Raw genomic sequence first — 13,429 nt, forward strand, 5'->3', positions numbered from 1 at the left:
CCATTCCATACTCTCCCCAGCGAGACTTTCTGTCTCTGGATTTGCCTGTTCTGGACATTTCACATGAGTGGAATCACACACTGTATGACCTTTTGTGTCTGGTTTCTCTCACTGAGCATCATGTTTTCAAAGTTCATCCATGTTGTAGCGAGTGTCAGTGCTTCATCATTTTTATGGCTGAGTAATATTTCAGTGTGTGGCCGAACCACGTTGTATTTATCCATTCACCTGTTGTTTCGCCTTTTGGCTGCTGTGAATTGTGCTGCTGTGAACAGTTGTAAACACATTTTTTGTTTGAACACCTGTTTTGGGTTATTTGGGGTACAGACCCAGCAATGAAGTTGCTGGGACAGAGATAACTCTCTAAGTTTGGCTTTTAAAAAATTTTTTTTTTTAATATTTTTTTTTCTTTATTGGTTTAGAGAGAGAGGAAGGGAAAGGGAGAGAGAGAGAGATAGAAACATCGATGAGAGAGAACATCAATTGGCTGCCTCCTGCATTTCCTGCCCTGGGCATCAGACCTACAACTTGGGCATGTGTCCTGACCAGGAATCAAACTGGCGACCTCTTGGTGCATGGGTCGACACTTAACCACTGAGCCACATCAGTGGGGCTAAGTTTGGCTTGTTTTTTATTTATTTATTTATTTATTTATTTTTGTACAGATAGAGTGGGAGGGAGAGAGAGGAAGAGAGAGAGAGAGAAACATCGATGCGAAAGGGACACATCGAGTGGCTGCCACCCGCACGACCAACCAGGGCTGGGGATAATCTGCAGCCGAAGTACATGCCCTTAGCGGGAACCGAACCCGGGCTTCTCTGGACCGCAGGCGGACGTTCTAACCGCTGAGCCAAACCGGCCAGGGCTTGGCTTGTTTTTTAAATCCTTACCTGAGGATATGTTTTTATTGAGAGAGAGGAAGCGAGAGAGAAAGAGAGAGACATTAATCGACCAGGGATTGAATCCAAAACCTGGGTATGTGCCCTGACCAGGAATTGAACCCTCAGCCCTTTGGTGAACAGGACAACGCTTCAACCAATTGAGCCACACTGGCCAAGGCTCAAGTTTGGTTTTTTGAGAAACTACTGACTTTCCCAAAGTGGCTGACCTCTTTTATTTCATTCCCACCAGTGAGCAGGATTCTTTGTGGTATGGATGCAAACAGAGCCCGGGTTCAAGCCCCTGCTTTTGGCCCTCCGAGGTCACACTAGTCAAACCTGGGCTTCCTTGGTGAGGATGTGTGTTAGACCAAATGGTGCATTTTCATAATTTGGCAGCTATGTGCACAGGAGGAAAATTGGGAAATTTGGACAAGTTCAGGCAGCCCCACTTGAGTTACCATTTTGGACTCCATGACTGGAAAAACCTGCCGGGGATGTTTGATGCCCTGAAGATGTAAAACCAAAGGATGACATCCAGATACAAACTGCACAGGGTGTTTACAACAGCCTTGCTCATAATGGCCATATGTGGGAGCAACCAAGATGTTCTTCAACAGGTGATGGATAAATAAACAGTGGTCTATCCAGACAATGGAATGTCATTCAGCGCTAAGAAGAAATGAACTATCAAACTGCGAAAAGACATGGAGGAACCGTAAATGTATATTATTGAGTGAAGGAAGCCAGTCTGAAAGGCTGTAACTGTTTGATTTCAACCCTAGGACATTTTGGGAAAGGCCAACACTGTGGAGACTGGAAAAGGAGATATAGATGCTGGGGATGGAGGAGGGATGCACAAGGGGAGGGATGTACAGGTGGAGCAAAGGGGGTTTCAGGGCAGTGACACTACTCTCTCTGACATTGTAATGGTGGACACGTGTCATTGTACATTTGTCCAAACCCATAAACTAAACAGCACGAAGAGAGAACCCTGATGTCCACTGTGGACTTTAGTTAATAATAATAATGTATTGCCCTGGCTGGTTTCACTCAGTGGTTGGAGCGTCAGCCTGCAGACCAGAGAGTACCAGGTTCAATTTCCGCTAGGGGCACGTACCAAAAAATAAAATAAAAAAGAATATATTGCTTAGCCGGTGTGGCATGGTGGTTGAGCATTGACCCTGTACCAAGAGGTCGCCAGTTCGATTCCCAGTCAGGGCACATGCCCAGGTTGTGGGCCCCATCCCCAGTGGGGGGCATACAGGAGGCAGCCATTCGATGTTCTCTCTCATTGATGTTTCTATCTCTCTCTCCCTCTCCCTTCCTCTCTCTCTCCAAAATCAATAAAGAAAACAATATTGAAACAAGTGGCAGGAGCTGCTACAAGATTCAGCTGGCCGTGTGGGGTCTCCATGTGCGGAGGGTGCGCGCCGAAGCTGTGGGCCTGGCCATGGCGCTGCAGCTGGCCCAGGAGCAGGGAGCAGGGCACCACCCTTGCGGGAGCGCCGACATCATGGCCAAGTTCTTCTCATTTGGTATCAGTGAGAAATATGGACTCACCCTGCTTGTAACCACTCATCCTGACCTCGTGAAATACCTAAACAATGTGGTGGAACAACTGAAAGATTGGTTGTATAAGTGTTTGGTGCAGAAACTAGTGGTAGTCATCTCGAACATTGAAAGTGGGGAGGTCCTCAAGAGATGGCAGTTTGATATTGAGTGTGACAAGACTGCCAAAGACGACAGTACACCCAGAGAAAAGGCTCAGAAAGCTATCCAAGATGAAATCTGCTCAGTGTTCAGACAGATCACAGCTACCATGACATTTCTGCCTTTCCTGTTCATTGGTTCTGATGATCTACACAGACAAAGATTTGGTTGTACCTGAAAAGTGGGAAGAGTCAGGACCACAATGACCAATTCTGGTCCAATTGGTTCATTACTAATTCTGAGCAAGTCCATCTGTGTTCCTTCACTACTACAATCCACAAAAGTAAACAGCATAGAGGCCTACAAAATCCCTGTCCAAGACTGAGGATGAGCCGAGAGCAATAGTGTATTCTCAGATGTGTTTCCTGAAGCCACGTCAACTGTATTCATGTCCTGTTTCACTGAGTTATTTATTTATCTATCTATCTATTTATTTATTTATTTTTATCCTCACCCGAGGCTGCCACCCACACGACCCAACCGGGGCCCGGGACAAACTGCAACCGAGGTACATGCCCTTAGCGGGAACCGAACCTGGGTCTCAATGGACCGCAGGCCAACGCTCTAACCGCTGAGCCAAATCGGGCTCACTGAGTAATTTAGATGGAGAATTTTACAGTATACTTTACTGAGCTGTGCACGGTGTTCCATTTTTTGGTACCTGTTTGGCTTTCCATAGGGTTGATGTCATTTTTTTGCACACTGTTCAAAGGGAACCAGCAGATTACAAAATCACTGTCAATCCCTTTGAAGGTGGAAACTGGAGATAGAAAACTTTTGCTATAAAGCTAAATGTCTTCCTAAACCGGACCTCTTAGTCAAGTAGCTTGACTCAGAGCATAGGTAAATGTGAAACAGCAAAAGAAGTCTGAATATTCAGAATCTTTGTTTAGTCCTAAAGTAACTGATAATCCACAATCACAAAATATTCCTAGAAGGTTCTTTTGCCATTTATTTCATTTGTATAGTTTCCATGTTGAAAAAGATCTCCAGCCCTGGCCGGTTTGGCTCAGCGGTTTAGAGTGTCGGCCTGCGGTCCGGAGAGACCCGGGTTCAGTTCCCGCTAAGGGCACGTACTTCGGTTGCAGTTTGTCCCCGGCCCTGGTTGGTCGTGCGGGTGGCAGCCACTCGATGTGTCCCTTCACGTCGATGTTTCTCTCTCTCTCTCCTTCCTCTCTCTCTCCCTCCCACTCTATCTGAACAAAAACGAAAAAATGTCCTCGGGTGAGGATAAAAATAAATAAATAAATGGGCAGATGCCCTGTTCCATTTGGCTCAGCGGGTAGAGGGTCAGCCGTCAGATTGAAGAGTCAAGGGTTTGTTTCTTGGTCAATGGCAAGTACCTTGGTTGTGAGTTTGATCATGGCCATGTCAAACCAGTCAATATGTTTGTTTCATATCCATATTTCTCTCTCTCTCCCTCCCTCCCTGTCCCTCTCACTCCATCTGAAAAAAGTCAATGGAAAAATATCCTCGGGTAAGAACTAAAAAAAAAAAAAAATGGGCAGAGGACCTGAATAGACACCTCTCCAAAGAGGACATACAAATGACCAAGAAACATATGAAAAAATCCTCAACATCACTAATCATCAGAGAGACGCAAATTAAAATGCGAGTTATCACTTCACATCTGCCAGAATGGCTGCCATCAATGAATGCTGGCGAGGGTGTGAAGAAAAGGGAATCCTAGTACACTGCTGGTGGGAATGTAGACTAGTGCAGCCACTATGGAAAACAATATGGTATTTCCTCAGAAAATAAAAAATGGAACTGCTATTTGACCCTGCGATCCTACTTCTAGGGATATATCCTAAGAAGCCTGAAACACCAATCAGAAAGAATATACACTCCGCTATGTTCATAGCAGCACTATTTACTATAGCTAAGATCTGGAAACAGCCCAAGTATCCATCGGTAGATGAGTGGATAAAGAAGCTACATATACACAGTGGAGTACTATGCAGCTGTAAGGAAGAGAGATCTCTTACCCTTTGAGACAACATGGAGGGACCTGGAGAGTATTATGCTAAGTGAAATAAGCCAGTTAGAGAAAGACAAGTATCACATGATCTCACTTATTTGTGGAATATAATGAACAAAATAAGCTGGCAAACAAAATAGATGCAGAGACATGGAAGTAGAGAACAGACTGACAAACCTCAGAGGGAAGGGTGATGGGGGGACAGAAAGACATAAACCAAAGAACTTATATGCATATATGCATAACCAATGGATACAGATAACAGTGTGGTGAAGGCAGAGGGGTGGCAGAGGGAGGAGGAGGGTGTCAATGGGGGAAAAAGGGAGGGACATCTGTAATGCTTTCAACAATTAAAAAATTTTTAAAAGATAGTCATAATAGGGGAGAAAATAATAAAGAAATTGCGGTGAGGGTATATGAGAACTCTCTGTTATTTCTGCTCAATTTTTCTGTAAATCTAAAATTGCTCAAAAATAAAAAAAGCCCTGGCCAGTGTTGCTCAGTTGGTTGGGTGTCAAGGTTTCTCTCTCTAAAAATTTTAAAGAGGGATGCTGAGAAGGGCAGGGCAAGACCCTGCTAACAGTGAGGTCCAGATGTGACATAAGGATGACAAACGACCCGATTAAGAAATGGACAGAGGGCCTGAATACAGTCTTCCAAAGTGGAAATACAGAGGGCCAACAGATATATGAAAAGATTCTTAATGTTACTAATCATCAGGGAAACGCAAATTAAATCCACAATGAGATGATATCACCTCACCATGGTCAGAATGGCTATCATCAATAAACCAACAAACATTTTGGCGAGGCTGTGGAGGAAAGGGAACCCTTGTGTACTGTTGGTGGGATTCCAAGATGGTGCCGCCACTATGTTTTTTTTTTAATCCTCACCCAAAGATATTTTTCTATTTATCTTCAGACAGAATGGAGGGAGAGAGAGGGAGAGAAAGGGAAAGAGAGAAACATCGATGTGAGAGGGTTTGCCTCCCACACGACCCTGACCAGGGTTGAGGATGAACCGCAACTGAGGTACGTGGCACCCTGGTCAGAATTGAACCCGCAACTCATTGGTCCACGGGCTGAGGCTCTATCACTGAGTCAAACCGGCCAGGGCGGTACAGCCACTATGGAAAACAGTATGGAGGTTCCTCAGAAAAATAAAAATAGAACTACCATATGACCCAGCAATTCCTCTTCTTGATATTTATCCAAAGAATTTAAAACATGAATTCAAAAAGATATATGCATCCATCCCTATGTTAATTGTAGTGCTATTACATTTGCTATTTACAATAGCCAATCTATGGAAGTAGCCTAAGTGCCCATCAACAGATGAATGGATAAAGAAAATGTGGTATATATACAATAGAATATTAATTGACCATAAAAAGAATGAAATCTTTCCATTTCGACAATATGAATGGACATGAAGGGTATTATGCTAAGAGAGATAAGTCAGAGAGAGTCAAATACTGTATGATCTCACTTATATGTGGACTCTAAAAAAGTCAAACTCATGCCCTGGCTGGTTTGGCTCAGCGGTTGGAGCGTCGGCCTGCGGACAAAAGAGTCCTGGGTTCAGTTCCCGCTAGAGTGCACGTACAAAAAAATAAATAAATAAAAAAGTCATACTCATAAAAACATAGAGCAGAATGGTGAATCCAGGGATCTGGGGAGGGGAGAAATGGAACAACGTTGGCTAAAGAGCACAGACTTTCAGTTACAGTATAAGATCAGTAAGTCCTTGGGATCTAATGTGGTGACTGTAGTAATGACACTATGTTGTGTCTTTGAAATTTGCTGAGTAAATCTTCAATGCTCTCATCACATAACAAGGAAAGGTAACGTGAAGTGATGCAATTATTAATTAGCTTGATTGTGGTGATCACTTCACAATGTATATGGATATCAAACCATCACATTCTACAGCTTAAACACATACATTTTTTTTTTTTTTGCTTGGTTAACTATGTTCTTTGGTTTGACTGCTAAATTACCTTTACCAATTCTACTCTTTTTTTTTCTTTATTGATTTTAAAAAGAGAGGAAGGGAGAGAGAGAGAGATAGAAACACCGATGAGAGAGAACATCAATTGACCACCTCTTGCGTGCCCCACACCGGGGATCGGGCCCACAACCTGGCATGTGCCCTGACCGGGGATTGAACTGGCAACCTCCTGGTGCATAGGTCGATGCTCAACCACTGAGCTACACTGGCCGGGCCAACTCTACTCTTTTTAAAACATTTTTATTTATTGATTTGAGAGAGAGAGAGAAAGATCGATTTATTGTTCCACTTATTTATGCATTCATTGGTTGATTCTTTTTTTTTTTTTCCTTTGATATTTTATTCAGACAGAGTGGGAGGGAGAAAGAGAAACATCGACGTGAAAGGGACACATCAAGTGGTTGCCACCCACACGACCCAACCAGGGCCGGGGACAAACTGCAACCGAGGTACATGCCCTTAGCGGGAACCGAACCCAAGTCTCTCTGGACCACAGGCTGACGCTCTAACCGCTGAGCCAAATGAGCCAGGGCCATTGGTTGATTCTTGTACGTGCCCTGACCAGGGATGGAACCCACAACGTTGTTGTATCAGGATAATGCTCTAACCAACTGAGCTACCCGGCCAGGGCACCAACTATACTCTTCAATGCCACGCTTGTGTTGCAGAGGAGATGGGAATGGAGGCCAAAACAGATACTTTTTAAGTCAGGGAGACCATGTTTTTTTATAGGGGCAAAATATTTTTTTTATACTTTTATTGATTTTATTAGAGAGAGAGAGAGAAACATCAGTCGGCTGCCTCCTGCACACCTCCTACTGGGGATCAAATTCGAAACCCTGGCATGTACTCTGACCAGGACCTCTCAGTCCATGGGGTGATGCTCAATCCACTGAGCCACACCACCCAGGCACACTGCATGTTTTCAAAGACCCCAAACCACCCCTAGTGCTCAGGGTCTGCTGGCGGCCCAGTTCATCTCTCAGGCTTTGCCTTCGAACAGAAGAAAGCAGGTCTGTGGGCTGGAGGCAGCCGATGCAGGCCCAGTAACGAGTTTTTCCGTCCCAGGCCTTGCTGAACCACACATGGGGACCACGAATCAGAATCAGACTCTTCACTTTCAAGAACTGCTTCAGTCAAGTACCTAGTCCTCCTCCCTCCTGTTCTAAAAGTCTCTGGAGCATTTCCACGGCAATTTCCTCCATTCTTGCTGGCCTTAAAATGTCTTTTTTTTTTTTTATCCTCACCCGAGGACATTTTTTGTTCAGATAGAGTGGGAGGAAGAGAGAGGAAGAGAGAGAGAGAGAAACATCGATGTGAAAGGGACGCATCAAGTGGCTACCACCCGCACGACCAACCAGGGCCGGGGACAAACTGCAACTGAGGTACGTGCCCTTAACAGGAACTGAACCCAGGTCTCTCCAGACCACAGGCCAACGCTCTAACCGCTGAGCCAAACTGACCAGGGCTTAAAACGTCTTTAATCTGATGTGAAAGGGGTGCCTCACAGCCATGCAGGATGCTGGTGTCATACAGCATTATCCTCTGAGTTAGCAGTGAGAGGACACAGTTCCAACGCCAGGAGTTCCTCTCTCGACCAGCAAGGGAAAAAGGTTTCAGGTTTGCAACGAAGTTCCCTGCAGCTTTCCTTTGTGCTCAGGTGTAGGGTAGATCCCAGAATCCCGGAGGCACCAAAAGGCAAAGTCATGGAAGTCGGTCTTCTGCCGTTTCACCAAGGAGGGAGAAACCTGAACCAAAACACCCGACACGTCTCTGGGTTTGTTCGTTTATTTATTTACTTATTTTTCTTTATTGATTTTTAGAGAGAGGAAGTGAGAAGGAGAGAGAGAGAGACAGAAACATCGATGAGAAAGAACATTGATTGGCCACCTCCTGCATGCCGCCCACTGGGGATTTGGCCCACAACCTGGGCATGTGCCCTGACCAGGAACGGAGCAGGCAACCTCAACCACAGAGCCACACTGGTTGGGCCTGACCTAGTTTTTCATTTTAGGCTCCTTGTGTGCAGAGAGACAGCTTCATCAGAGAACACTGCCTGGACCTCAGCACTAATAAGGTCTCCTTTCTGCAAAACCTCTCATTGCCAGGTCATCTTCTGCAGAACTTCTCATCAGCTCTCCAATGGGAAGGTTCACGGATGACAGAATCAAGACTGAATCCAACCTGGGGTTGATCTCCACCATCCCCCTCTTCTGTTGAACCTCTGTGATTCTCCCCACTATGATGTCACCTACTTCACCATTATATTTGGTTTTCAAAGCTTTCACACACATCAACTTGTTTAGTCCCTCCACAGAACTAGCCACAGATGCAGTGAGTTTCTCTTCCCCCATATAAGTTCATGGCCCCACATGAAGCCCATGTCTGTGGTGATTGTGTCCTTGGACACCACCGTGTGTTCCTTAGTCTTGAGGCACAGGCTCTCATTAAGAGGCTTGCAAGTAGCGGGAAGCCTCATCTCCATCACCTTGTTAATGTCAATGAATATATATATGTTTATAGGTCAATCATACCTCAAAATATGCTGGGAAAAAAAGAGTGTGGAAAGTGTTTGCTCCTAGAAAGATAAACTTGTGGAATAAATGAAATGGTGAGTCGAAATAGACTTTTGTTTTTAGTATATCCATCTGTAGTGTATAAATTAAATTGTACACAAACCTGGTAAAGATATATTTTAAAACTATGCAGAGCTCTGGCTGGGTAGCTCAGTTGGTTAGAGTGTCGTCCCATACACCAAAAGGTTGCAGGCTCTATTCCCGGACAGGGCACATACTTAGGTTTTGGGTTTGATGCCCGGTCAGGGCACCTACGAGAGGCACCAATCAATGTTTCTTTCTCACATCAATGTTTCTTTCTCTTTCTCTCTCCCTTCTGTTTTCTCTAAAACCAATAAAGAAAACATATCTTTGGGTGGGGATTTAAAAAAACCTATGCAGAAAAAATAAATTATACAATTCAATGGTTTCTATTATATTAATAGACTTGTGCAACCATCAGTACTATTAATTCCAGAATATCCTTATCACCCCCCACAAAAATCCATCCACATCAATAGTCATCCCCAGCCCCTGACAACCACTGATGCACTTCCTGTCCTTGTGGTTTTGCCCGTTCTGGACATTTCACATAAATGGAATCACACACTGTGTGGTCTTTTGTGTTTAGCTTCTCTCAGTGAGCATCATGGTTCAAGGTTCATCCATGCTGTAAGGAGTGTCAGCACTTGTCCTTTTCATGGCTGAGTACTATTCCAGTGTATGGAGGGACCACATTGTGTTTGTCCATTTGCCCATCAGTGGATGCTTGGGTTGTGTCCACCTTTTGGCTGTTGTGAATTGTGCTGCTGTGAACTGCGAATGTGAGTGTATAGGTTGTGGTGTGTCCATATGTTTTCAGTTCTCATCTTTATTTCCACCTAAGAGGAGAATTGCTAGGTCACACAGTAATTCCCTGTTTGAACTTTTGAGGAATGGCCTGACCAACAGTTTCGACAATCTGACATGGCCCATCCAGGGCCTGGAGAGGGTGAGGCGGCCACCTCTTTGCTGCTCCCTGGGGAGGAATCATTCATCCTGCAATGACTTATTGATGAGAGCAGCTCAGTGGGATCAGGAGAACTTTCCATGGGTTCCTGTTATAAATAGGGCAGGTGTGATGGCACAAAGGGAGGGGAGGGTACTGGCCCCCACCTTTTTACCAGGCCCAGAATAAGGGAGACTTGCTTCAGATCCTGCCTCGGGCACTTTCCAGCCACCTGGAATCAAGAGAGGGCTGTGGTCAGGGCTGACTTGCCCCTCAGTCCTCAGCCAGTTTTTAATTTTTTTGTGAAGAATAGGAGGACCTCAGACATTTAATGTCCAGAAAGGCTGGGCACTGACGATCCAGTGTGAGCACACTGTTTCCAGCTACCCACTCTGGCACCTCCCAGCACCCACTGCCCCTTGGGGGACCCAGAAGTGGACAGGGATGGGCACAGGTCCTCTGGGAGCCCCTGTGGGTGGCCATGTTCTCATTCTACACCACATAATTACACAAACGATTGACCTATGAGGCAGTCAGCCAGAGGGGACAAAACATAAATAGTGGTCTTCTGTCCTGGGCCTTTTCCATTACACTTGGCAGGAATGAGCTTTTTAAACTTGAAATTGAGGGTTTCATGCCAAGCCTGCAGATTTGCTAGAAAAACCCTAATGTGGGCCAAGGGGGAGTCTTCCAGAAACATCACTTCCAGGCTTCTACTCAGCTCAGGGGCAGGAGCACAGAATGGGGTTGCTTCCCCAAGTGACCCAGGACAAGTCAGGGTGCTTCTGAGAACCTTGGTCTCTTTGTGAATGAAGCCAATCTCTTGTTCTCTGCCCTCTGCATGGAAAAGCTGATGCTACTGTTGGCAAGCTAACTCCTCAATGACTCATCCGCTGAGCCTCCTTGCCTGTAAAATTTATTTCTAATTAAAACATTTACTATTTTATTTTAAACAATTTGGTTTGTCCAAATACACCATTAGGGGAGTCAAAAGGCAAAGCACAGCCCTGGCTGGTTTGGCTCAGTGGTTAGAGTGCCGGTCCATGGACCATTGAGTTGTGGGTTCGATTCTGGTCAAGGGCACATACCTGGGTTACGGTTTGTCCCCAGCCCTGGTCCGGTCATGTGAGAGGCAACCAGTCGATATGGTTCTATCACATTGATGTTTCTCTCTGTCTCTCTCTCTCCCTCCCTCTTACTCTGTCTGATGATAACTAGAAAAATATCCTTGGGTGAGGAATTAAAAAAAAGAAGGCAAACCATAGGCTGGGAGAAGATATTTGCAGTGCATAATACAACAAAGAACTCAGGTCTAAGATATATAAAGAACTCTCATAAACCAATGACCTGAAATTAGCCAACTCAAGTTAGGAAAACTGGCCAAGGACTTGAAAGGGCAGGTCCTGAGGAAGGACACCCAAAAGCAATGAGCATATACTTGACAGCGCCAGTCCATAGGGAAGTGCAGATTAAAACGCCAGAGGGACAATGGACACAGACAATAGTGTGGGGAAGGCAGGGGGTGAGGGGGGGAGTGGGGAGGAGGAGGTCAATGAGGGAAAAAAGGGGGGACATCTGTAATACTTTCAACAATAAAAATTAAAATAATGAAACTTTGCCCTGGCTAGTTTGGCTCAGTGGTTATCAGCCCGTGGACCAAAGAGTCACTGGTTCAAGTCCAGTCAAGGGCACATACCTCAGTTGCAGTTTGGTTCCGGCCCTGGGAATCACGCGGGAGGCCACCAATCAATGTCTCTCAAGTCCATGTCCCCCCCCCCCCTTTTCTCTCTCTCCCCTCCCACTCTATCTAAAGATAAATGGAAAAAATAACCTTTGGTGAGGATTAAAAAACAAAAAACTCCAGGGAGGGACCACTGCAATATGAGAACAGCTAAAACCAAAAATATCAGTAGCGCCAAGCACTGGCCTGCACCTGCCAATGGGAACCCCTGATATCACAAAGGAGAATGCAAAGGGTGTAGGAAGATGTTCTAGAAACATCTTCTTTTACTTGAGATGTAATTGCACCCCATAGAAATCCACTATTTTAAAGTGGAGTATCCAGTGGTTTTTAGTACATTCACAGACTTGTGCAACCCTCACCACTGTCTAATTCTAGAACATTTTTTGTCACCTCACAAAGGACTTTCCATGCCCACAAGTTGTCACCCCTCACACAGCAGGTCCCAAACAGGAAACCAACATGGGAAATGTAGTTTGCAGGGGCAGGACTGGAAGAAATTTATATATTCTGTTTGGAGTATAAATAATAATTTTAAAAAAACATTTAAACCCAAAATAGTGCTATGAGTTTTAATACACATACTTAAAAAAAATCCTCACACAAGGATATGTTTTTATTGATATTCAGAGAGAGAGGAAGAAAGAGAGAAAGAGAAACTCTGATGTAAGAGAAACATTGATTGGTTGCCTCTTGCATGAGCCTGACTGGGGATGGGTCCTTTAACCTAAATATGTGCCTTGACTGAGAATCGAACCTGCAACCTTTTGGTGTATTGGACGACACACCAACTAATTGAGTTACCTGGCCAGGGCACTACACATACTTTTTATCTTTTTTGTTGTTGTTCAGAAAGAGTGGGAGGGAGAGAGAGAGAGAGAAACATCGACATGAAAGGGACACATCGAGTGGTTGCCACCTGCACGACCCAACCAGGGCCGGGGACAAACTGCAACCAAGGTACGTGCCCTTAGCGGGAACCAAACCTGGGTCTCTCTGGACCGCAGGCCGACGCTCTAACCGCTGAGCAAAACCGGCCAGGGCTACACATACTTTTAAAATTTTTTCAACTTTTTTCAACTATGTTAATGTTCTGGGGGAGAAATCCATTAAAATATGTTTAAATATATTAACATGTATTAGAGGGCATGTTTTCCTGTGGAATGTGGCTCGGTGGACTCTTGTCCACCGCCACTTCCCTCTTTGCTGTCCCCAGCAGCGCAGGGGCGCTTTGTGGGGCTGGGGCTGTGTTTTCTCCAGTCTGGGCGCTCAGGGTGCTGGGGAGCCTTTGCCAGGGAGAAGAACTGGAACTTGTAGGAGACAGTGGGCAGGCTTCTCTGGACTAGGGGCAGCAGGTGCCACATTACTGGTGTTTTGCTGCCTTCTAGTGGCATCATGCAGTTGCTTCTCTGGGCCTCAAATCAAGAAGTTGCTTTAAGTCCCTGGTTGTCTGGTGAGGACTGGTTTATTTACTTGATCTGTAGTAACCAGGACCAACATTTATTCAGCATTTCATAACGCCCCTGGGAGGGGTCAACGAAGCTGGAAGAGGAATGGGCAGTG

At 45.2% G+C, this 13,429-nt stretch overlaps 2 pseudogenes; one reads left to right on the plus strand and one right to left on the minus strand.

Moving 5' to 3' along the window:
• Positions 1-2,331: 2,331 nt before the first annotated feature.
• On the plus strand, positions 2,332-2,916 carry LOC118616545 (annotated as a pseudogene).
• Positions 2,917-7,718: 4,802 nt separating this feature from the next.
• Positions 7,719-9,067, minus strand: LOC118643922 (annotated as a pseudogene).
• Between the last annotated feature and the right edge of the window lie 4,362 nt (positions 9,068-13,429).

The sequence above is a fragment of the Molossus molossus genome, unplaced genomic scaffold, assembly GCF_014108415.1.
Source record: "Molossus molossus isolate mMolMol1 unplaced genomic scaffold, mMolMol1.p scaffold_m16_p_4, whole genome shotgun sequence".
NCBI classification, from domain to species: domain Eukaryota; kingdom Metazoa; phylum Chordata; class Mammalia; order Chiroptera; family Molossidae; genus Molossus; species Molossus molossus.